Source organism: Ictidomys tridecemlineatus, chromosome 4, assembly GCF_052094955.1.
Source record: "Ictidomys tridecemlineatus isolate mIctTri1 chromosome 4, mIctTri1.hap1, whole genome shotgun sequence".
Taxonomy (NCBI): Eukaryota; Metazoa; Chordata; class Mammalia; order Rodentia; family Sciuridae; genus Ictidomys; species Ictidomys tridecemlineatus.
This window is the reverse complement of record NC_135480.1, coordinates 152,333,112-152,359,048: the sequence shown is the minus strand read 5'-3', so window position 1 is coordinate 152,359,048 and position 25,937 is coordinate 152,333,112. Positions and strand designations below refer to the sequence as shown.

General features: G+C 33.2%; 1 protein-coding gene across 49 annotated transcripts in view; it reads left to right on the top strand.

Moving 5' to 3' along the window:
• The window catches only part of Ptprd (protein tyrosine phosphatase receptor type D), a 2,128,582-nt gene that overhangs the window by 962,644 nt on the left and 1,140,001 nt on the right, over window positions 1-25,937 (top strand). For all 49 annotated transcript variants that reach the window (XM_040285790.2, XM_040285762.2, XM_040285761.2 and 46 more), the window contains one exon: window positions 4,635-4,684. The gene's annotated coding sequence lies outside the window, so the exon portion shown is untranslated. The remainder of the gene's footprint in view (window positions 1-4,634; window positions 4,685-25,937) is intronic.

Below are 25,937 nucleotides of genomic sequence, written 5' to 3'. Positions count from 1 at the left end.
GGATGAGTCCTTGCTTCCCCAGTATTGAAGTATAACACCAGAGAAGCATGCTGAGGCAAGTTTAGAGTAGAAATTAGAAGTTTATTAAAGGACAGCAGAAAAGACTTCTCCCAGAGGAAGAAGGGGACCCAAGAGATGGAATCCATGGAAGTGCTGTTGTCTCTCCATTTTATAGTGATGGAATATAGGTGGGAAGGCTCGAAGGGTTGGGAAACTGGTGGGCCAAAGAATAATCTGGGCACTTCTGAGTCAGCATCTTCAAGTTTGCTGTTTATTAACATTTCTCTGGGATGGGCTATATTTAAATCTGCTGGGGCTGTTCATTAACATTTCTTTGGGATGGACTTTGGCCTTGGGCTTTTTCCTGGACTTCATTAACATTCCAGGAGAGTTGCTCAACTTTTCTGGGAATTCATGCTCAACATGGCCTCCATTTAGATTTCACTCATTAGACCCAATTTACCTAACTACACTGACTACCTAATTTTAAATTTGGCTTCAGTATTCACATTTTATTTCCTCCTGAATCAGCCCTCTTCTTTCTGAACCAATCATTCATTACCTACACTAACTGCCATTCGTCTCCCAGCTTCACCAGGGTATGATGGGGTATCACAATTTGGATGTTGACAAATTGTGCCTTTCTGTGCTGGGGGTATTGCAGAGTCTGAAATTGGAGACAGCAGAAATTCAGTTTTAGTCTGGATGGAATTTTTGCACTCTGTGCATGGGTGTTTGAGAGTTGCTGTGCACACCCCATTGAAAGGGGGATGCCAGTCTCAGCAGGATGTCTGCATCTTTAGGGTCTCTGGTGAAATATAATTTTAGTGTATTAAGGACAAAACCTCTACAGGTTTCACTGATACCCATCTTGGGAATCAGGATCTGGTCCTTATTTCCAGGGTGTTGAATATTAAACATCTGAGAAATGCAGAGGTAAGCCTGGAAAACAAGTTTTATTTAAGGAACAACAGAATAGAGATTGTGGACTTCTTGAGAGAAGGGAACCCAGAGCTGGTGCTTTGGAGGTGGGAGGGGGGTCTGGTCCCTTTATAGATCTCAGGTTTCCTTTCCTCCTCCACCTCCTCCTATCTTTCCTAAGTGACCAAAAGGCAGGCATAAAGCTGCCCAGTAGCACCCCTCATTATCCTCAGAATCTGCCCAAAGTGCAGGAAAAGAGCCATGCAGGGGGTACTCATTAGCAACTTCTTAGTTGCAGGGAGCAATTCCCTGAAGGTGTTGGTAACTGGTTGAGAGCAGGGAAGTGCTCAGGAGGTGTGAGCATTCTGTTTCTTTTCCTTTGATAATTAGCTGCCATCTTTCCAACCTGATCATTTATTATCTCTGCTGACTACCTCTTCTTTGCCCCTGCCTCATCACTTTCACCACTATGAATATGAAGTATGGGGACTCTGCCCTAGATTGCTGATGCTCCTGTGTAGTTGCTGAAGCACCAGCCACAGTGGGAGATATGTATCTCCCTTGGGATCCAGAGCCTGAAGGGCAGATTTTTCTTTGTGCCTATTTCAGCCTCTCTGCTTCAGTTGCCTTCTGAGAATTTTTGGTTAGCTTCAGGCGTTTCTGATCTCCTGTCTCCTGTTTGGGAGATACCGTAGGCCATGGGAGTACAGTAGGGGCCACACAGGCCTGTGCTTTCCTCAGCTGCAGGAATATGGGAGGCAGCCACTTTGGTACCAAGAGCACACATTTTCCTGGCTGCAGAAATGCTATGTTTTCTCTGTCAGCTGGGCTTTAGTGGCAGACTACTCTGTCTAGAAGGGTGAGCACATGCTTTCCCTGGCAGTGGGGAGCACTGCCACGGTAGCTTTCCTCAGGAGCCTGGCAGCCATTTTCTATGCCCCAAATGCCTCTGCTCCCATGGGAGTTATTTTTTGGATTTTCTTTCATTAATTCACTTTCCCTACTTGTGCTATGTCTATTAAAATCAGACTTGCACTCTAATCCTCAGGTTACTCCAAGTCCATTCTTCTTTATTTTTCAATTTCTTTATCTGCCAGCCATGTCATCATTTTTCTGTCTATGCTAACCTTGGCTCTTTGCTACTGCTGCTGGCAGCAAGGATGGCGCCCAAGCTGGCACTTCTGTAATGTATTATTTCTTAGATTTGCACTTCTGACTTCTATGACTCTTCAGTTTTTCTGTTTGTTTTTTTTAACAGTTCAATATTAATCTTCAATTCATTCCTTTATTTACCACCTTGCTAAAAAGCCATCTTATGGATTTTTAAGTCTATCTTTGAGGAGCTGGCGGGATGTGCATCCTTCCTTTTGTCTGCCATCTTACCATTTCCAGTACTCCTTTTTTAACATCAAAGAAATCCCCATCTAAAAAGCCAATTCATGATTTTTTTTTCCAAATGCTGAATTGTATGTCCTAAATGTATTCACTAATAGCATTAGTTTATCTACAGAAATATTAACTCAGCTACAACTTTTCAAAATTTATGTAACAATTTAACTGTCATATAAACATAACTTTGAAGTACTCCTTCTTTGATGAGATAGATTTAGGATATTACAATTATTTAAAAGCACCAAAAATGTCTTTTAGGGTTTGCTTATTTGGCTTACCATAAGTGCTTTCTGAATAGCTGTGCCTCCCAAGAGAACTAGTTCATATTAGAGAAGTATGTCTGGTATAATTCACTTAGCTAGAATCTTATGTGGAATTAAACTTCATGAAATGCATCAAGGATAAAACTCTAACACAGTGCCAATGTCATTGACAGTTTAATCACTGGTCCTTCGTCATGAGTTTCTCCTGTAAAAATAGTTATTTAGAAATGTCATGTTAAAATTTTACTCTTTCCTCTTTAAACATATCCCAATACACAGTATCCTTGCCTGAATCAAGCTTCACAAATCATTTAAAAAGGTAAATTAAAGTTGGAGTGCTTAATATTTCTGCATTTGCTTTATATGCCTAAAATCTCCTCTCTGATTTGGATCTGGCCTTGAAGAACAAACTAGCCAATGCCTTCAATATCATTTCTAAAATTCCTGAATTTACATATGAACAAGGACTTATAATTTGTATTTCCACTATGTAATTGATGAAATAGTGTCAGTAATACAGAAGGGGATATCCTTTGTATTTAGTATTAATGTCTAAATATTCACTTTCAAATGCACATAAACATTCTAGATATAACTAGAGCACATAAATCTCTTTATGTGCTTTTTATTTTGAAATTATGTTATTTAGCTAAAAGCATTAATTTAATATTATAAACATGAAACACAGTGCCTGCAGGAGTAATCTAGCATCTGATAGTGCTAAGGGATGTTAAGAATATATTGTTGTTTCAGCATTATAATGTCAAAAGCTTAAAACCTACCTTTAAATTTTTAATAAAGGTGATAACAATTAAAAATAATAATTTGTATATCTAAGTTTATTCGACAATTAGTTTCAGTCAAATACTGATTCTAACATTTCAACCTTTTTTCATTTCACCAAAAATTCACTTGCTGCATTTTTTGATAAAAATGAGAGCAGGAAGGAAGTGCCCCTGTGACTCTTCCATGCACTTTTTGAGGTATAAGCATTTCGAATCACACCATGAGGAGCCTTAAGAAAAAATGTCCGTTATAGTTAGATACTATTCTACAAAAACAGAAGAAAAAAATTGAAGATTTAATCTTGGTCCTCCATGAAGAAGTTAGCAGTATTTGCAAACTCATTGCTATAACAAAGAAAATTTAAGAACTTAGTAATATTTATTGACTACTTAGTACCATTTTATCAAAATAAAATTTTGCAAAGGATTTAGTAACTATTAAATGTCACACACAATGGTAATTGAGTGATTTAATTTAAAGAGGATAATACCAGTGTCACACAACGTTTTTATTAAATCAAATATCCTAGACAATTTAGGATGAATAGCAAACTACAGAATATGATGAATTCTTCTTTTTTCATATTTTTAGTTATGCATGAACACAGTAACTTTATTTATTTTTTATGTGGTGCTGAGGATCAAATCCAGTGTCTCACAAGTACTAGTCAAGTGCTCTGCCACTGAGCCACAACTACAGCCCCTAACTGTGCAATCTTTAAAATGATAACATAGAGTCTCTACATTTAAGGAGAACTCTATATTATTACATTACTCAATGATTAATACAGATGAAGCAATTATGAAAATAGGATTACAGTATGATAAACACATTTGAGTGTATGCACATGAATGTGATTGCATGTGTATATGTATACAGATGGATGGAAGTATACTTGACACTGTCAAATGAATGTAAAAAAGAAGCTTCTCCAAAATAATATATGCAAAATACATTCTTCTTGAAAATATGTCCATCACCCATAGTTTTACAAGAAACAAAGAAGACACTAAAGATTGCTTGTTTGTCATTCTGCATTACAGAGCCCAAATTAAAGTAATTAATCTTAAATCACAATAATTTGATGTGAGCTGAGTAACTGATAATGCTATTGCAGACAAATATTATAGTCAAAACTGTCATGTTAAATGTACATTAATTACTCATATAATAAAATTTCTCATAATATTAAATCACTAACATTTTTTTGGTGTGTGAATTAAAGTTGAATGCCAGAACTAATAAAGAATGTTTCTGCTTATACTTTTCTAGGTCTCAGGGTGGCGAACTTTATCTTTGAATTCTTAACCTGTGAGTTTATGGTAAGATTATATTAATGTACCTAATTTTAATATTATTGTTTTTCTGTTACTCCTGTTTCATAGTGTTCAGTTTTAAAAAGTAAAGGAAGTTAGAATAATTCACTTGATGTGTTACCATAAATGTTGGGAAACTGTGCAATCTTTTTCTATCAAAATGTTCTTAGTTGTATAATAGTAATAGTTATTTGATATAGTCTTTGATGGGACTCAAATAAATTTGAAGGCATGATATTGCAAGATGAAGTTTTATACCACTGAAAAAAGTCCTCTGGGCATGAGTGACAATTTATATATTAAGTTGTTCATGGTACATTCTATGTGATGCCAGTAAATACATTCAATGAATTATTTAAGTAAAACGTATTTTATAATCTGTCAAAATTTATCAGAATTGGGTTTCTCTATGAAAGTCTGATGTTTGAGCTTTAGGGAGTTGAAAGGAAAGTATAAGTATGGAAATAAAATAAGAAATAGCAAATGATTTCTAAGGAATTTTTTTACTCATTCATTTGTTAATTTCTGTGGTTGAATTCATTCAATAGCATTTGATAAACATGTGTATTATAGTAATAATTGATTACTACAGAATATATATAAATATAAACTTCTTTGTGTTGTAAAACTGATGAAGTTAATTTTTAGCAAAACTTTCAGAATTTATCTGTTCCTTAAGGGTAAACATGATAAAGGTTTATCTTGTTATGAATACATAAAATCTAGGTGATATAGAAATTTGTGTCATGCATTTTATATTTGGGGAAATGTTGTATTCCTGGAAATAAAAAGGCAAGAGACCAAAAGTGTTTATTTTGGGCATGTGGCTTTATTGAACTGCATCTTCAAGATGTTTTAAATCATTGTAACCAACAGCTTCCTCTGGGAACTGTAAGGTATACTTTTTGGTTACATATTTCTGAAACATTCAACATAGCATAATAAACAAGTGCTATATGGAAGCAAGTGGATATTCTTTCAACATACTGGGAAGATTTTGCTGATATCTGAGGAAACTTTTATGAATTATTTGTGTATGAATAGAGTAATAATTTTACCCTGAAAAAGTATATTTTTAATTGTAAATTATATTTTACAAACATACCTATATAAACCTTCTTTTTGTATTTATTCTTTTTAGATATACATGACAGTAGAGTATATTTTGACATACATACATGGAGTATAACATTATAATTAGGATCCCGTTCTTATGGTTGTACACAATGTGGAGTTTCACTGATCATGTATTCATATATGAGTATATGAAAGTTATATCCAATTCATTCTACTGTCTTTTCTATTCCAAGTTCTCCTCCCTTCCCTTTTTATTCCCCTTTGTCTAATCCAGTGAACTGCTATTCTCTCCCCATCTCTACCCCCACCCTCCCCCATTATGAGTTAGCAATTACATATCAGAAATAACATTTGGCTTTGTTTTTTTGGTACTGGCTTATTTCACTTAGAATGATAATCTCCAGTTCTATCCATTTATCAACAAATGCCATAATTATTTAATTCTTCTTTATGGCTGAGTAATATTCTATAAAATATATATATGTGTGTGTGTGTGTGTGTGTGTGTGTGTGTGTATACACACACATACATACATTTTCTTTATCCATTTATCTTTTCAAGAGCACCTAGTTAGTTCCATAGTTTTGCTATTGTGATTTGGGCTGCTATAAACATTGATGTGGCTGCATCACTGTAGTATGTTAATTTCAAGTCCTTTTGGTATATACTAAGGTGTGGGATATATAGGTCAAATGGTGGTTCCATTCCAAGTTTTCTGAGTAATCTTCATCCTGCTTCCCAGAGTGTTTGCACCAATTTGCAGTCCTATCCGCAATGTATATTTACCTTTTTCTCCCACATCCTTGCCAACATTTGTTACTTGTATTCTTGTATTGCCATTCTGACTGGAGTGAGATGGAGTAGTTTGATTTGCATTTTTCTAATTGCTAGAGATGTTGAACATTTTTTCATATTTGTTGACCATTTGTAATTTTTCTGTTGATTTCCTGTCCTAAATGAACTTTCTTAAAGATTTATTTCAACTTATAGAATGGAACATTTTTTAAAAAAATTATCCTCATTATTACTGTATTTAATTTTCTTGTATAAACACAATGTTTACAGAAGATTATTAGTATCTTAGGTGTATGGTCTCAGCAAAATGTAAGAAAATGAACACATTCATATAACCAGTACTCATATAAACTTATTTTTTTTTTTAAAGTCTCTGTTATGCCCTTGACTGGTCTCAATATACTCCCAGAATATAAACAACATCTTAACCTCTAGAGGTATAATTTAGCTCCATTTTTACATTCTATAAATGAAATCACAGTAGATATTGCTTCCCATTTTTCAACATTTTGTTTGTAAGATTTTTGTGTGCAATGGTTAAACACTCATTTTCATTGTTGTATAATATTCACCTATGAGAGTATACCAAATTATTGAACCTTTCTACTATTGATCAGCATTTGAGTAGCTTTCAGACTTTTGAGTCTTAAGAATAGTGATGATATGGATAATCAGGAACATATCTTTTAGGAACACTTAAATGTACTTGACTGAGTGAATAGAAAATGTATTTATTCTTCTTTAACAAATACTGACACTTCCCAAAGTAGCTCTCAGTTTTTGAAAGCAAATTATGAGAGTTCATTTGCTTCGTAGTCAGTAACATTTAACATTTTTTGCCCTTGTAATTTTAGATTTTGATATGTGTATAGTGGTATTTTAACATCTAAAGACTAATATTATTAAAACTTGTTTTAATTCTTATTATCATGTCCTTTTGAAAGTGTCCTAAGTTTTGCTCTTCTTTACTGGACTGTCAACATTGGGTTGTAGGAAATGAATACACATACATACATACTCACAATGCAAATAAAACCTTAATCAAGTACATGCAATAATATTATGTAGTAAGTGCTGCATTTGACATGGCTTGTATATGTTTAGGCAATTTATTAAGCACAATATTTTCAAAGCAACAAATAAATTTTAACTATAATTGTATTTGAAAACCTAAAGGTTACCTTAATATGCTGAGTTTTTTCATGATCCTGTGGAATATTTTAATTGAAATTTTTGGTATGCTTAACACCATACGATGCAAATGATGCAAATAAATTATCACAGTCCATTCAAGGTTAAAGTTAAATCAATAATTACTGAATTTTTATTTCAAAATTGTGTCCACATAACTAATTTCAGTGTGTAAAACTTATAATGGACAATGCATAATACATGCATTAACCTAAGATACAGAAAATTGCTTATCTTAATAACTATATTAAAATACATATTTATATAAATATCTTTATATTTACATCTTTCATAATAAAATATTAATATATAAGCAGTGGGTGATTACTCTGTTTATTAAATATAATTATATTTAATTATCCATGAGAAAACACAACAGTGCTTCACATATCTGTTTTATGCCTTATAGGAAGGATGGTATAAAAATCAATATTCTTTCTTTATTAAAATTCTAAGTCAATTATGCAAATGTTTACTACATATTATATTGTCCTATTACGAATGGCATTTGGAATTGCATGATTTTCTTTTTAAAGCAATAATAATTTTGATTTAAATACATTCATTTTTATCCATAATAATTACAAATTTTGAAAGATATGATGAAACTTAATGGAATTAAATAACTATTTTTAAATGAAAGCAATCATTTCAATAGGCACATATCACATTTAGACTGTATCTTTTTCATCATTGTGTCCTATTATGATCCAAACCATGTCATGACCTCAGAGAAACCCATAACTAAAAATGAGGGAGTGCTATAGCAGTTTGGATGACATGTTATTTTTAATAATTATTATGGATCAAATCTTCACAATATCAAAAATATCTGATAAGGAAATTTTGGAATTTTTATATTAAAATTCTCAAGACTGAAGAAATAGGTATTTCATTTTATGCCATAGGTTTGGATATTAGAAGAGCATGTGTTTATTTTCATTTTAGGAAGCCAATTATGATAAAATACAGACTGCACTAATTAACAGTTAATTAGGTGGTTTTCATTTTTGCTGAGTTAGGAATCTCTGCAACAAAGGAAAACAGGAGAAATACAGAAATCTGTTCTGAAGGTTGACTCCAAGACTTTAAGTAGCATAATCATTCTGATCTCTGCTAGGCATTCCAAATAGCTAAATATGCATTTGTAAAGTACAGCATAGTTTGCAAAACTAAAATTTCAGTATATATTTTTTGTGTTTCTGAAGGTACGTGATAGTTAAGGAGAAAAATCCACTTCAGAGACACAGACCGCATATGTTGGTTATATGTGCCAGTTAAATATTCTACAGCTCATTTTCACAGTGATGACAGAGCATTGGGACAAATAAATGTCAAATATGCAACCAATACCCTACATGAAGGAGAATAATAGAAATGCATAATTTGAACCCAGACTTAAAATACTGACTTACATGATAAAGTTCTAATCTGAAGGCATGAGCATCCATTGAAAGGCACACACACACACCCACACAAAAAAAGAAAAGTATAATATGGGACCAAAAAAACAAAAAGTTTTTGTTAGTATGAATAAAGTTTCTGTTAATATAAATTGAAGTTTGTTAATATAAATGAAGTTGTTGAACGCAAAAATTTCCATTGTTTTTTTTAAAATTCCTATTCAAGAATGTATCAGTTACATTGATCTGATTGATTTGTTTAAGTCAGGTGTTTTGTTATTTTGCTTTTTGTTTTCTGAAAAGTAGAAATATCTTCCAGCATTTGCCACAATATCTTGCAGTAGCAGGTGGTTTCTATATTTGGCTAGCTGGAAAACTATATATAAACTAAAGAAAAGATGTTGTATTTATTTTGCTCAGTTAAATACTTTTTTTTCTCAGACACAGTCTTTTTCCAACCCTGCACCCATGGTAACAAATATTTCTTAGAAAGCATTTACGATGTGTTGAGAAGCTGCCTGATTTACACTACAATGGTGGAACAGATAAGGTTTTACTTTATTGATTCTACAGTCTATGGGAAAACCTAAAATTATTAAGCAAATGCATACAAAAAATAGATCTCAATTTTGACAAAGTTATGAAGTAAAGCATTTTCAAATATAGGTTAATTTGGACAGGAGAATACTTACTGAAGATAAGTCCTTTCTGAGGATTTGATATTAAATTTCTTACTTTAAAAGGGAGAGTTGACCACATGAGGGAATGGGGAGAGGTGGGATGTAAAGAAGTTTTCGAGGCTCTGAGAAAAAGGGTAACTCATAGCTTCAATGAAGTGAAAGACTGTTAAAGTAGCTGAGGAGCTATGTGCAGAGGATAACAGTGACAAGGGATGAGGCAGGCTTTGATGGGCATCAGGACATGCGATACCAAATATGGGAGCTTGGTATGTTAAATCCATGAGCTGAAGAGTTTCAGAGACAGTATGTGACCTTTGCCTGAAGCAGGTCATAAAACCTTCATGAGGGATGTTTCATCATCTTTGTCTCTGAATATGAAAGGACACAGGACTGAAAGAAGGTGCTGTGCTAAAATTTCCCAAGTTGACCACACCTACCTCAGACCAGGTCCTTTTACATCTCTCTATACTTCATCTCACATGAAACACTCAGGTTTAATCACTTAAATAAGTCTTCATTTCTTTAGGCTCCCATAGCATGTTAAACTTATATTAAATAAATTTGTATGGTTTTCTTTTGGTGATATGTGTTTTAATCAGATTTTTCACTTCTGTGACTAAAAGATCCAACCAGAACAACTGTAAAGAAGGAAAAAGTTTATTTGGGGGCTCATAGTTTCAGAAGTCTCAGTCCATAAGCAGCTGACTTCATCCCTTAGGGCTCAAGGTGAGGCTGAACATCATGGTGTAGGAGTGTAGCAGAGGGAAATAGCTCACATGATGATCAGACAGGAGACAGAGACTCCACCCACCACATACAAAATATACACCCCAAGGATCCACCTCTTCCAGCCACACCCTACCCACCTTCAGGTACCACTCAGTTTATCCCATCAGGGGATTAATCCACTGATTCATTTAAGACTCTTAAAACCCAATCATTTCTCCTTTAAACCTTCTTTTAAAAAATATTTTTTTTTAGCTGTATTTGGACACAAAAGTATTGTACCTTTTATTATTATTATTATTATTTATTTTTATGTGGTGCTGAGGATTGAACCCAGGGCCTCACACATGCTAGGCTGGCTCTCTTCCACCGAGCCACAAACCCAGCCCCTCCTTTTTTTTTTTTTTTGCATGTCTCACACATGCACTTTCAGAATACCACCTCACATCCAAGCTGTAACAATCTGTCTTTTTTAAAAGCAAACCAGCCAAGAACTAAGGAAGATAAAAGAAAAAAATATTTTTCTTCCTCTGCAATTCAAACCATAATAAAAATATTGGATTTTATTATAAATACCAAGGGAAGCCATTGAATGCTTTTAAACAACAGTGTGTGATATAGTTATTTGTATTTTATGATAAGTCATCTGTGGAGAATGATTTAGTGGGGAGTCAGACTAGAAGTAGGAAGATCTTTGGAAGGAGGCAGATGATCACTTCTAAGAAAGAGAAATGTTGTCCTGATCCAGAATGCAGACACTGAGATGGATTTTCTATCTATTTTAGAAGCAGAGTCCAAATGACTTGATAACTGATTGCATATAGAGGGTGAGAGAAAAGAGACAACAGACATGACTAGGCTTGAGCATGTCATTGCAGAGCACTGTCATTGCAGAGCACCGTCATTGATAACTGCATTGGGCAAGAAGGGGTTCCAAAGCAGGCTATAGTCAGAATAATTCCATCTGGGATTTAAAACAACAACCAAAAAAAGAAAAGAAAAAGAAAAAGAACAGTCTTTCCTCTTTGTAGTCAGAGTATGATCTTCAGTTCTTCTGATGAACACCAGATTGAGATTTAGAAATAATAATTCATCCTTACACCAAATTACCTGGCAAAGCACTGTGCTGGAAATAATGGTCCTGGTCTGGTATTTGTAGAAATATATATGAATTGAAGTCACAAAGATATGCGGAACCCAGGATGCTGTGGAAAATTATATGCTGGTATTAAATATATGTTTGATTTCAATCATTCTGGGGATTTTGGAATGAGTCTATAGTGATTTCTGGGCAGTCACTGAAAGGAAATGGTAGCAAAAACTGGAGTACATTAGACAAATAAGCGGGAAAGTTGGAAAAGATTATTCAATGTGTACATAATTTCAAACTCTAACTGACCTTCCCATGACCAATTATAAGCAAAAGAAGAAACAGTGAGGGATTGGGAATTCACTGCTTTAAGTGGAAATTGGAAGAACTCCCCAAACTCTGTCATTGCAATTATTTCCTCAAGAAAATGGCACCTCTCAACTTAAGGAAATCTGATAGAGGAGAAATGAAAACAGAATTTTTCCTCTTTTTATCAACTTTCCAAGAAGCTTCAGTAAAGTAAAATTTGCTGTTGCTCATACCTGATTGTCTGTGGTGGGACAACTGATTGCCCTGAGGTTTATTTGGAGAGTGCATTTCTTTCTCTCTTTTATTAAATTTATTAACATAGATATGTCATAGTATCATATTCTGATCATTTTTTAACAAAATTCACCTGAAAAATGAATGACCCTAGAAATTTTTCTATGCTATTCAAACCATCTTTTTCCTAAGCAGTATAAGATATTTTATGCTTACATAATAGAATAAGCTTAATGTGTCCTTCTAAAAGAAGAGGGAATTGTAGGACCATCACATAGGGCAGATCTGAATTTTGGTTCAGCATATCCCTAACAATAATCTCTAGATCAACATATGGTATTTAGCCATGATAAACTGATAACCAAACACTTGACTATTAATTGGCTTCTCATTTAAGAAGTTCACTATACCCATGATAACCATAATATATGACAGTTGCAAAAGAATTATGGTATGATAAAACCAGTGAAATAAAAACTAATCTATATTTGAGCTTTTATCTATGAGTTTTATGCAGATTAAATATTAAATCTCAGATTCAAATAAATAGGGTGATTATAGTTCTTTGAAATCTATTGTTAAAATTTTATGACCATATATTCTGTGAGTTTGTTTTGATATGAAATTATTTCAAAAATGCAAATATATTATCTTTAATGTAAAACACTCTAGAATATGTATTTGTTTTAATTATTGCCTTTTATTCCCATCTGGTAAATTACAAGGAGAGATATTGTCATTATGAACCCCTCTTTATCTTGAATTGAATATAAAAGAGAAAGTCTTTTCTTTCATTTTGCTATTCAAAGAGGTAATACATATTTTCTATTCAAAGGAATGAATATGTTTTTATTGAAAGAAATACATTTTAGAGTTGGATTGTGAAGACTCCTATAAGCTTAATGTAAGCTCATGCATATATTAGCCCACATGTAAATTATTTTAAGACAGTATAATGTCATCAATGAGAACTTGGCATAGAAATTCTGCTGGATCCCTAGCACTTTTGCCATGTGTGTGCCATTTTAAAAAGAATGGGAAGGAAAAGGCTAAAGAAGTGGACAAGAATTTGTCATTCTCTCCCAAATAAATGGCAACTTTGGACAAATTTAATAATTATTGAATTTTGAGTTCTATTTTGAATATTTAAACAGATTAAAACAGAGTATATGTTTATATTAATGAAATAGAGAGAATGACAGAAATTACAGGTGCTCTAAATTTAAAGGGTATATTTAGGATCTATCCTCCCACTATCTGCCTTCACTTTGAAAACACCAGTTAACAGTATTTGTGAAACACTGGAAAATGGTAAGCTGTCTGGATGTCTATCATTTGGGGACAACACTAGTTTTCTTATTTAAATGTGGGTTTTTTTAATTGAGATTTTTGTCCCAGCTATAAATATCTGTGAAGTGAATGTACCCAATGTAGACCCAATCCCTGAAAATATTGTATGAAAAACAGTGGTCAAGAGTAGTGACTTAATTTAATAAATCTGTGAAACAAAAGTGTTAAGTACTAAAGTATACTTCTCTCTTATTATAAATGATCATGTTTATAATCAACAGACACCTACATTCAAACAGACATATTTTGAGTTTTGTTTGAATTATGCATATGTAAAAGATTTTAATATGCCCCTTATTAATAAAGTTATTTTTCTGTGTTTACAGAATCAGTATGTCTACCAGGATATAAATGTGTTATTAGAGATGCCTTTACTATGAATCAGTTTATAGTGAGTCTCCTTAAAATAGCACAGTAAGATGTTTATCATTGTGAATATTGATTTTTTAAAAATTTCACAAATATATTTTTCCAGAAATAACCTATACACATTTACTTATATATTTAAACACATTTCTTAATTTAGTCATTGAAGTAAGATTCTTCAAAGTATTCATAAATTTTAATTATATTTATGAATTTTCATAGTTCTGTAGAAGCATAATTAAATAAAGAAGGCAATTATTCTCTAATGTAAATTTCAAGTGTGATGAGTAATATATTATATCAAAGGCTTACGAAGCAGAACTGTATTCCATATGATTGCTAGAGCATTTGCCCATGTATGAAATAGAGATATGACTGCAAATTTTTAAGGTCAAATCATTGCATCAGGAAAAGACTGAATAGAAATTAAGGGTAAAATTTCACATATTTGAGAGGGACTTTATTGTCTTTAAGAAATCAAAGAAGGATGTACTTTTTAAACTTGGTATCAAATTTCTAAAGTAAAATAAAGGTACCCACTATCTTTGCTAAAGTCACATAATCAAAGCACTGACTAGTTCAATATTTTATTTTAAACTTTCGGAAATAATTTTGGTAGATAGTAGACATATAAGAAATTCAAAGATATCATGCCTATTCTGAAGGACCCAGGAACTGCTGGGGTGAGAATATTAATTCCCTAACGTCTTCATTCAGTAGAGACTTATTGGAAGTGAACTGTGCCTGACATGGTGCAGGCACTGGGCTACAGGCAAAGAGCTCACACTCCAACACTCTGGGTAGGACAAGTGAAGACACGTGATCACAAAGACCAGAAGTTGACTTTACCATGATTCTCTTTTTTAATCCTCACAATGCGTTGTGAGGAAGGGCCTGTTTTTCTTAGTAAAAACCAAAACTTGGAGAAGAAACTTGCTCAAGTTTGCTTACCCAGGACAAGTGTAGCAAAGGACAGATCCTATGAAATGGGCATGGGGCAAGTGTTAGGGGAGAGGCTAATTAGAAATGCCTATGGCACAGATGTAACATTTGAGCTAGGTCTTATAGAAATATGAAGTTTGCTAGTAGCAAAGAGAGATAAGGGAATTGATTATCTGAGAGCAAACCTAAGTTTTACTATATATATGTGATGGTGAAACAATTGTCAAGACTTTTCTTTAGTTCTAAAATTTTATGATGATTTATCTATTTACTTAAAAGCAAAAGAAGAGACTTTTGATTGAATGCTGAAAGGTCTGAACCTTCTAATAGTATGACACTAATACCATAAAAGAAAAACAAAACTTTCTTTCATCCTGTGGATGGAAAAACCTAGCATCTGTTTTTCCCCAAAGAGAGTTAGCCATGAATATAATTCATTTCTCTTTAAAAGATAGTGATAGAGTCAAGTGCTGTGGTGTATACCTGTAATCCCAGAGGCTCTGGAGGTTGAGGCAGGAGGATTGCATGTTCAAAGCCAGCCTCAGCAATTAGAGAAGCACTGAGCAACTTAGCTAGACCCTGTCTCAAAATAAAATAAATAAAGTGGTCTGTAGATATGACTCAGTGGTTGTACCTGGGTTCAGTCCCTGGTACTAAAAAAAGAAAAGATTATGGGAGAAAACTTTGATGGCAATTTATAGGAGAATTGTTATTAAAGGGCAAAGGCACCTTCTCATCTTGAATGCTTATATTTAAATCCCCAATCAGCCATTTTCTCCTTGGGGAACATGGCTGAGACAGTCCCACTCTTTGCCTTTTGTTAATCATTTCTTAGGGGTAGGACTGCAGCAGGTCCTAAATAATTATCTATGTTTTAATATGATAAGGGACTTATTTAGTACAATGCCTGACACAGTAAATGCTACATATATCAAGCAATAGCACTAATAGTCATGTTAATCAGCAGAATAGTAATAGCAAGTAGTGCCTCAAACATAACGATGTTGATAATGATGGAATAATAGTGGAAAAGACCAGTGGATTCAACCAGGAAAAAGTCATTGAAATCTTAGCAATTTCAACATATTGAGATTTATTTATTTATTTATTGGTACTGGGGATTGAGCCCAGGGGTGCTTACCCACTCAGTCACATCCCCAGCCCTTTTAATATTTTACTTAGAAACAGGATCTCTCTGAGTTGTTGAGGCTGACTTTGAATTTATGATCCTCCTGCCTCAGGCTCCAGAGCAGTTAGGAATCCTGGCAGGTGCCACCACACCTGGCGAGATTTATTTTTAAATAAGCATTTTGATAAAGTTATATATTGACTATATGAATATATGTGAAATGTGTTTAACTTTGTAACTGTATTATAAAGATTACAATGGTTTTTTTTATGTACATGTATAAAGGTATGAATTGGCGTGAACATATATATACACAAAGATGAAAAATCGTACTCTATATGTGTAATAAGAACTGTAAAGCATTCCACTGTTGTGTATTAAAAAAAAAACAAAATCAATAAACCTAAAAATAAATAAATAAATAAATAAATAAATAATTTTTTTAAAGTCCATTAATATGAACTGGGAATGTAAGGACCTATTTTTCCCATCAATGTGTCTTATAGCTGTAAACTCTCAAAAATAGGATGAATCAAAGTTTTGAAATCTCTAAAAATAAATAAATAAATAAATAAATAAATAAAGTGCTTGTGCAAATAAAAAAAAAAGATTATCTACATTGGTATCCTCTCTCTTAGATAATAACAAAATGTATATAATCCATCAAACGCTATTTACAAAATCAAAGAATTCTTAAAATATTGTCTACATGTTTCTGTATCAAATGAAGGAAATAATTGAAATAATGTAAAGACACTTGAATTCATTTCTAGATCCTTGGATGTTCTTATTTTCATATTTCTTACCAGACAAGTCTTCTGATTTGGACTTGAAACAGTATACTTAGATAAGAAAGAAGCATGAAAACGTTTTTTAGCCACATACAATATTCCATATTTTAAAAGGAACTTGACTTAAAAGAGTTCAATGGAGAAATTGCATATGGAACAAAATCATCTAATCATTCTGCAGGGATATAGTGTGAAAGATAGGCAATGACTGCCTTGCTGGTTTCAGAAAGAAGCAGGTTTAGCCACATGAGCTTGATGGACAGCATTTCCAAGAAAAAGTCACATCGTTAATATTGACCAGTGCATTTTGGCAGACACAACACCAGAATAATAACAAGAGTATCAAGGCTCCTTTTATAGCCTGCTTCTGACCTTCCTCTTTAATTCAGGAATGATCTATTTAATGTAATAATTGTTGCAGGCTAAAGCTACACTGGAAAGAAAAAAATAATAATTGTTCTATTTTAAGGACTGTGTTTTTAATCTACTTATAAAAATCAAAATAAAAATTAACCTGTGTTCTGAGAATGAGAAACTGGAAAATTAAAGGTAATAACATTTTATCCAGTTGGCCTCAATGAATTTAACTGAAACAAAAGTGATTTTACAAAACTGCTCAGCAAAGTATTTTTCCACTCATTCATCCAAATTCTGTGTACTTCCTAGAGAGAATAATTATGTAACTGAAAACCCAGCCAAGATTGTAGTATAATAATATTAAAAAGTTATCTTTATGTGACTGGACACAGTATTATATATGTGATTTCATTCCCCTTAATTGAACTAGTATTTGACATGAGACATTTTTACATAAAATATGTGCTATAGTAATTCTGCTGTATAGTTTTACTTTTTATTTATAAAAGCAAAAATAAGGAAAAATATCTAGGCAGCTCTTTTGCAAATCCAAAAATATTTAAAAAAATTATTTCAACATATTGTTGCTTTATCATTTCTAATGTTCTCCCTTTTAAAAAGTAGTAACAAATTTGTTGTCTTAACCACAGACGTCTTTCTTTATAACTTTGGTACTTTATAAAAATACTTACTTTTTCTCCTGTAGTTAGGATTTAAATGAAAAGCTGAAAAAAATCAAGATATTTCCTAGCACTTAGAAACAAGGAATATAAAAAAAATCCAAAATATGGGTCAAAAATCAGTTAACCGTGGACTCCTAGTGTGATATATTGTAAAATGCACTCCAGCCTCATCCTGCTGATCCAGGCTGAGTTGCTAAGTGAAATTAATTCCATTTCCCACTTGGAGCCTTCCTTTGGTCTAATTTAGAAGGCAGGCTGCCAGTTATGATTAAGATTTTCTTGGAGAAGAGACACTGAAACACAGAATGGGGGACTGTTAAAAACATTGTGTAAGCATAATGGTTTAGAGAAGTGGTCTGCAAATGTGTGTACAATGCCTCCTCCAGAGGAGAATGCATAGAACAGATCTTGAGCTACTTCTGCCATCCAGAGTGTCTGGTTCCCCAGATCTATAGTGAGGTACAAGAACTGACTTTTTAATCCATTCCAAGGTGATTCCATGTACATTGTTAGAATGCCTTGTGGTATACTATTTTTGAAAGGAGTGTAGAACAGAGCATATTTTTATATAATAAGAAAATTATCTGGTAGAAAATGAGGGGGAAATGTGATATGGAGAAGGGGCAATAATAACAGAAAATGTGATGAATTCTAGTATTTGAAATACTTAGCTAAAGGGAATCACAACTTAGTCTTCACAAACTTCCTGTGAGATATATCATTGCCCTCCAACCATAGAATAAAACTGAAAGACAATGAAGTGTCTCTATGCATTACCAACATGTTAGTCCCCCAAGCCCATGATGTGTTCACTTATACCAGGATCGATTGGTGGGCTGAATGAGACAGAAAGGAAAGGATAATTTTAGCAACAACTCAGAAGAAGCCTAAAAGGTTTTTGCTTTAATTACCTCCCTGATAGCAAAGAGCCAGTCATAGTTTAAGGACTAAGAAAGAAAAAGAAGCACACCTGATATACACACACAGAAAACAAATCTTGTTTGCCACCTGGAAACTAATGGCCGGAGTTTAGTTTACAATCTTCATTATGTTAGTTTTGCTCCCAGAAGGCTTTCCTAAATCCAAAATTGTATACTTTCTCTTTGACATTTCATGAGAGCATGTTACCTGTAAATCCACTTTAGGATGCACTCTTCTTGACCTTTGCAGTAGTTTACAGATGTTCTTGGACTTAAGATGGGGTATTGTTCCAACAAACCTACCATAAATTGAAAATATCACAAGTTTTGAAAATGGTTTTACTGTACCAAATCCAGCCACCACCACACCTTCGGGGCACAATGCTGTGCCAGCATCAAGAGAATATAACTGTGTGCTGTTAGGGAAAAGATGAAAGTTAAAATTCTAGCTGGGCAAGATGGCACACACCTGTAATCCCAGCAGCTTGGGAGGCTGAGGCAGGTGAATCATGAACTTAAAGCCAACTTTGGCAACAGTAAGGCACTAAGCAATTCAGTGAGACCCTGGCCCTAAATAAAATGCAAAAAAAAAAAAAAAAAAAAGCTGGGAATGTGGCTTAATGGTTGAGTACCCCTGTGTTCAAATCCTGGTACCCCAACCCCCACCCCCCAAAAAGTGAAAATTCCTGAATGTGCATCACTTTTGCAATATAAAAAAGTCAAAAGATCATGTGTCAAACCATTCTAAGTTGGAGTTCATCCACATAGCAAAGCCATTCTTATTTTGGCTAAACTTAACCTGATGAGTAAAGTTTAACTACTTAACCAGTTATTATGAGTCAAATCAGGTTTATTGAAATTCATTAAAAATTTTCTATCCTTAAACTATGAAACTTTAGAAATGTTTGCTCCTAATATCTGAATTGAGAAGTAGGAAAACTGAGGCTTACTTCCACTAATTTTCTTTTAATTTTCTGAATTTCTAAAACTTTTTATTAGAAAGATAATTAATTCCTAAACATTTTTTAACAATGTTCTAAAAGGGAAAGGGCAAAACACACACACTCACAAGACACACACACACAAACACACATACATACACATACACACATACACACTCTTCTATCTCTAGTATTTGTAGAAAATTTGTATCTTGTATAACATGCTTACCTCCTAGATTCCATTTTTTCCTCTCCCTCTTCTCATGTACTCTTGCTTGCTAGTAGGTATTGAAATTTTGCTACCTGGTGACTATCATTTTAAATGAAAAGGATTCTACTGTGATATTTTTCCAGAGCTTTAAGATATTAACTATGAAATTTATTTAAAAAATTCTGAGTTGATTTAAGACATTACTCATAGAATAAGAAAAAATGAATTTGATATTATGGCCTGGGATTAAATAACCTGTGTACTTTTAACTATTCAGTGAGTGAAAACTAGCACTCTAACCAAACACATTCATAGCACAATGTATAACACATTTTGCTAATTACTGTACAAGTAATTTCTAATCCCTGGATTTCACTCAGTTCTTTGCTTCTACAGAAAACTCTTTTAAATCTTTTTACCAGCTGTTGAGTAAACCTTTTTTCTTATACAATCCTATTTTCAGATGGTCAGCATGCTTTTGGAAGCAAAGGTTAGCACAAGTCTATATATATTAAGTGATTGTAAATGACATAATACAAGTTTTCCAATATATAGAGAAGAGAAACATCACTTCATTCTTACTCTTTCTTTGTATTATATTTTTAACATTACTGGGGATCCAACCCAGAGCCTCATGCATTCTAGGTTAAGACTCTACCACTGAGCTATACATCCCTAGCCCAAATTCTACTTGTGATGGTCACTTTTAATTGGTATTTCTGAAATACTGTTTCAGTGATGTTTGCTTGCTATAACATGCCTCACCTAAATCTTTTGCTCAGAATACATATGGATTATCAGCTCTTCACACCTTTGGATAGATTGTCCCTATCTGGCTAGCTCACACATAATTCTGATTAAATAAATTATCCCCTGTGAATCCCCTAGGCTTAACTTTTAATACTTACTTTATATTATTTCCACACTATATCTAGCTTTGCTTCTGTTCCTAACATGTCAGAAACAAGTAATTTAGTTGCTAAGGCCTTTCCATTTGTCTAAAAGCAAACTTATCAACTTGTATAAAAATAAGTATGTTATCTTACTGCCTGTTTGATATAGCATGGATATCTAGAAGAATCAAGATTAGACTTTTGTTGATTGACTTATTGATAGTGAGGTGTTAGGAAAAGCAGTAAAATGTATTTCTAAAAGAGTTTTTAGAGCATATTTAAGCTTACTAAAGCCTTTCAACAGTATATATTTAATTCTGGTAGCAACAAAATAGATGGGATTTCATTGTAAAGCTGAGCAGAATTTGGCTTCTACTATGTCAGCTTTACATGACAGATTATTAATAAACTGCCACTGTTATCACTTGATACCAATCTTTGGTGAATGCCTTTTTGGAATTTGAAACTAAAATGTATTTCTTTTTTTTTTTTTAGTAATACAGTTTTTTCCTTCAACTATCTTTTTCTCCCTTCTGACTTGTAGAAATTGAATTAATGTTTCCATTTCATTATGCTAATATATTTTGAACATTGCTTGGGCATTAACTCTCATCACTAGAATTAACATAGATAGGTATAAATGGTTTATTATTATTATTATTATTATTATTTTATGAAGATGAATACAGAGCCAGAGTAAATATTAAAGAAAAAGCTTTACTTCAAATTTGGCATCATGTCCATTACCTGATAAAATTAGAAAATTGGTCTTTTTCTTAATTAACTTTACCTAATATCTTTGCCTTTTTCTCTCTTTTTTTGACCAATCTCTATCACAGATATTCATTTTCTACTGTCCATCTGTTCTTTAGTTCAGCAAAATGCACTGGGCATCTGTATGCTGTAGGCACTGAGCAAGTGTTGGGAACAGTTAATTCACCAGTCCTGTAGAGAATTTGTAGTTCTGGAGAGCTTACAGGATCTAATGTCATCCTCTGGCTACTAAAAGGTCATCACCTATGAAGTTCTCTATGAGATATATAGCATATGTGTCATATAGCTATCCATATGGGAAAAGGAGAAGTGAACAACAATTTTACAGGAAATCATAGCTAATAGATCATGGACATGGCATGTGATAATTGTACAGGACATATGTATGTGTCACAGAGCAAAGCATGTAGTCAAACCTGTACATCTATGGAGGGATACCTCACTGGGCTTTAAGTCTCACGTGTTTCCTCTTTGTTGTGGTTGAATTTTTAAGGTCCAAACTCCCTACTAGTTGGGCAAATCTGAAAATAAGGGCTCATATTCTCAGTCAGAAAATCATGTTTACTGAATATTTATTTAGCACATGCCACAAACTTTGGAGGATGGTTTTATTAAAAACAGATAAGGCTCTCTTTAAAAGACTAAAATTTATGAAATATGGGTAGGCAGAATATTTGTGGAACTTAGGAACCCTGATTCTGCTTGTACTTGATTAAATGTCCTCACACAAATCATTTATTTTCTCAGGTCCTCCATTTCAAACATGTAAGAAAAAGGATGTGCACTGTGAATTTTGAAACTTCTCAAGCTTTAAATTTATTCTAATTTTATTACTGGGTGTACTTTTGATCAAAAGGAACAGAGAAGTAACTTGCTTAGACTCTAAATTTATTAGCATACAAACAGAATTTCATGGATGACTCACTGGTATCGCAGAAGACCTGTCCATCTCTGTTCCCTGTCTCCTAACATAGGTTTGTCCTTGTCAACCTTTTCTCAGTATTGAGAGATGCCTGCCATGGTTTCAATTTTACATCCAGATACCACTTTTTCATTAGATAGAAAAGGGACTTTGCTTTCTTTTTTTGCCTTTTAAAATTAAGAAGACTTTTTATGAGAATAACACTCAACTGCCTACTACCAGCCACTATCTATCTCTTGACATCTCTTTGACTAAATGTATCATATGCTCCAGCCTAAAAGGACCAATTGCCAGTGGCTTAAACCAATCATGCTTATCCAATGCATGTGAAAAACATGCTCTGAGGCCATGCAAGCTCAAGGCTGCACAGAGGAGGATGGAGAGCTTAAATAAAGAAACCAAAGTTGCCTTAAGAAGCCAAATAGTGGAAATGGCCCTGGGCCAGGCAGTCAGGAGTATGTTTTATTATGCTTCCTTGTTGTACTACATTCTTCCTGAATGAATATTTTTGTTCTCCCCAAGGACATGATGAATACACTGTGGGCTTACTTTAAAATGAAAAGTCTCCAGGAATATTGAAATCAAATTAAATAGGCGATTGCCTACTAAGTAGGCAATTCCTATTGTTTGCATTCATATTTCCTCTCAAAATTCTTTAGTAATTCTTCAATTACAAGAGACTGATTTTAAAATGTACAAAATAAAAATCTGGTCTCTCCCTCAATGTTGCTCCTTTTCCCATCCACACCAACCTGTACAGATACAATTTGTTCTCAGTCCCCTGCCTTTACCCATGTAACACAATAGTCACCCCTCCCACCAGTCCATCTTCCCTATAACTCTTCTCTGAACATCTGCCTGACATAAAGAGAACTACTGTTTCTTCATTTCTTCAAGTTTCAGCTGAAATGCCACTTCGTATGTGGAATATGTCATGAATCCTCAGGTCACCTATGTGCTCTATTATTTTCCCATTGGGCTACTACTATATTCCCCTTGGATAGATATTTTATGTTTTTTTTACCCCCTTATGACTCCTCTCTGCACTGAGTTTCCACTTTTCATCTGTGAAGATGCTCTTCCTGCCACCTTTGTCCTTGACTCTGAAATGGTACAAGACAAGGTTCATTGTATGTTTTCTAGAATGTGCCTGGATAACAGAATGGACTTAGGATCAGCATACATAAACCAAGCAAACACTTGGAGCATTTTTTTTTTCCATAATAAGAACATACGATAGACTAGGGAAGTACTTCTCAAAACATTCCACATGTTCCCAAATGTTGCCCTAACCAAGAGCTTAATCTATAAGGGATAATCTGTGGAGTATAAGCAGTAATGACCCCGCTGCAAATGTAAACTAACTTCAAGGTTCTGATGTTAAAATCTTTCAAAGTCATGCCACTTTTATATTTCATAATTTTTAATCTTTTAAAACCATAGTGAAGATACATCCTATGTCATAAACTATCTATGTTTTGTTTAGCATAAAATAATGTTAATATATCATTATGTAAAACTGATAATACAAGAAGAATCACCTTGTTTATTCTTGTACTGTAGGAAAAATACTACAAGCTCTTTCACGGGTTCAATTCTGTAACTAAAATGTATGAATGTAGAAAGTAGAAAATAATCTGAGATATAAAGCTTTGTCCACAACACCATTGCTAATTGCTGTGCTCCTGATTAATTAATTTAACTTTATTGTGCATTAAACAAAAATAAAATCCTTATGATTCTTTTGTTATAATTAACCCTCACATAAATATTGCTGTTTTTGAAAAGTTAACCTGTGCAAATTAATTTTTCTCTCCTGAACTACAAAATACATATAAATAGACAATAAGAGTCTTTAAAATATAACAATAATTTGATTTGTGATTCAGTTATAGATGTAATTAGTAGACTATGAGGGCTATAGATAAGTACTGGAAAGCAAAAAAAATGTCAAAATGACATCATTAGAGAATAAAAAGGCTGTGGGGAGGGGTACCTAACAACATAGCATTTCAGCTGTCATGAATAAGAAGGTGGCCAATAAATGATTCATCCTATGTCCATCATAGCATATTTATAAATATATCTGACATGTCCAGCCTATTAGAGTACAGAAAAATGAAATTATGGATTCCCTACTGTAGATGACATCAAGTAAGAAGTTTAGGGATGGTTATTTGATCTTTTTCATTTATCTTATTTAACTTTCTTCCATCCTTGACAGCTCTAATATATAAGGTCTTCAAATCCCAGGGAGCAGGGCCAAAGTTTAATGTTCTGTTTTTCTTTTCATCAAGGACATTTGGTTGTTTTCACAATTGCATGAGAAATGAACAGTACACATAATTTTCTGGGAATGTGTTATAAAAAGTGATTTAAAAAATAGAGTTTATTTTTTATATTCTGGATATTGAAGTATTTTCTTTTTACTTTTTATATCCTAAAATGTCACAAATACTTTTCAAGTGCTAATAAAAAGGTTGGGATCATTAAGAATGAAAAGAAACAACTATAAAAACAAATAGTCAAAAAAGATAGAAGAACCCTCCATAAATGTATCCTCACCCCTGGGTGCAGTCTCTGTGGGATCCAGATGAACAACATTTTCATGCCTCTCTTCCAATTTTTGTGCACACTCTCATGCAGATCACTTAGTTCACAGCATGCAATTCTTCCCATGTTTTAAATATTTTTCATTTATAAAAGGACTATCTCCTTTTCTGCATCATCACCATAATCGTTAAGAACCTGCATATTTTTCAGTTCAGAGAGATGTCTAATCAAAACAGATGAAGGAAGAGTTTGGTGAAATTAAAATTGCTTTTCCTGGAGTGACAAAATTAGATGGAAATAAATATACTTATTTTACATTTATCAATTTAAGTAATTCTTTTCACCTTATGAAACTATTTAATATTATCAAGTTTTAATAAAGTATTTATTAACTGTTTCTTAAACTTGGGATTACATATGATTAACATAGTTACTAGAAAACAGGAAACCTTGAGACACATGCAATTTCAAAAGGACATATTGTTCATCTTAATTTCTATTAAGAAAATACTATATATCTAATCATAGGTTAACCTTATCTGCATCACAGAAGTGAGAGAGATTAATCTCTATTTTGCTTACCTTGAGTTTCTGGAGGAAGATGAGAAAGTAGGTTGAAAATTAAAATGTAAGTGCTAAACTGCATAATATTTTTTTAAAGTGCTCATAAATCCAGAGTCGTTGTTCTGTGGACTAGAGTTAGCCAAGAAAAAAAGAAAGAAGGAAAACTCATGGAAATGGACAATCATGAATTGAATATTTGCATATTAATACAGGGGTTCATATATATGATACCTTTAAAAAATCTACTCAGAAAGATTTTAGGAAATAGAAATACAAACCCCAGGATTCATTCCAGAGATTCTGCTTAAAGAATTCAAAAAAATTTTAAAGGAAGACAAAGCTCTGAACTAGAACTTCT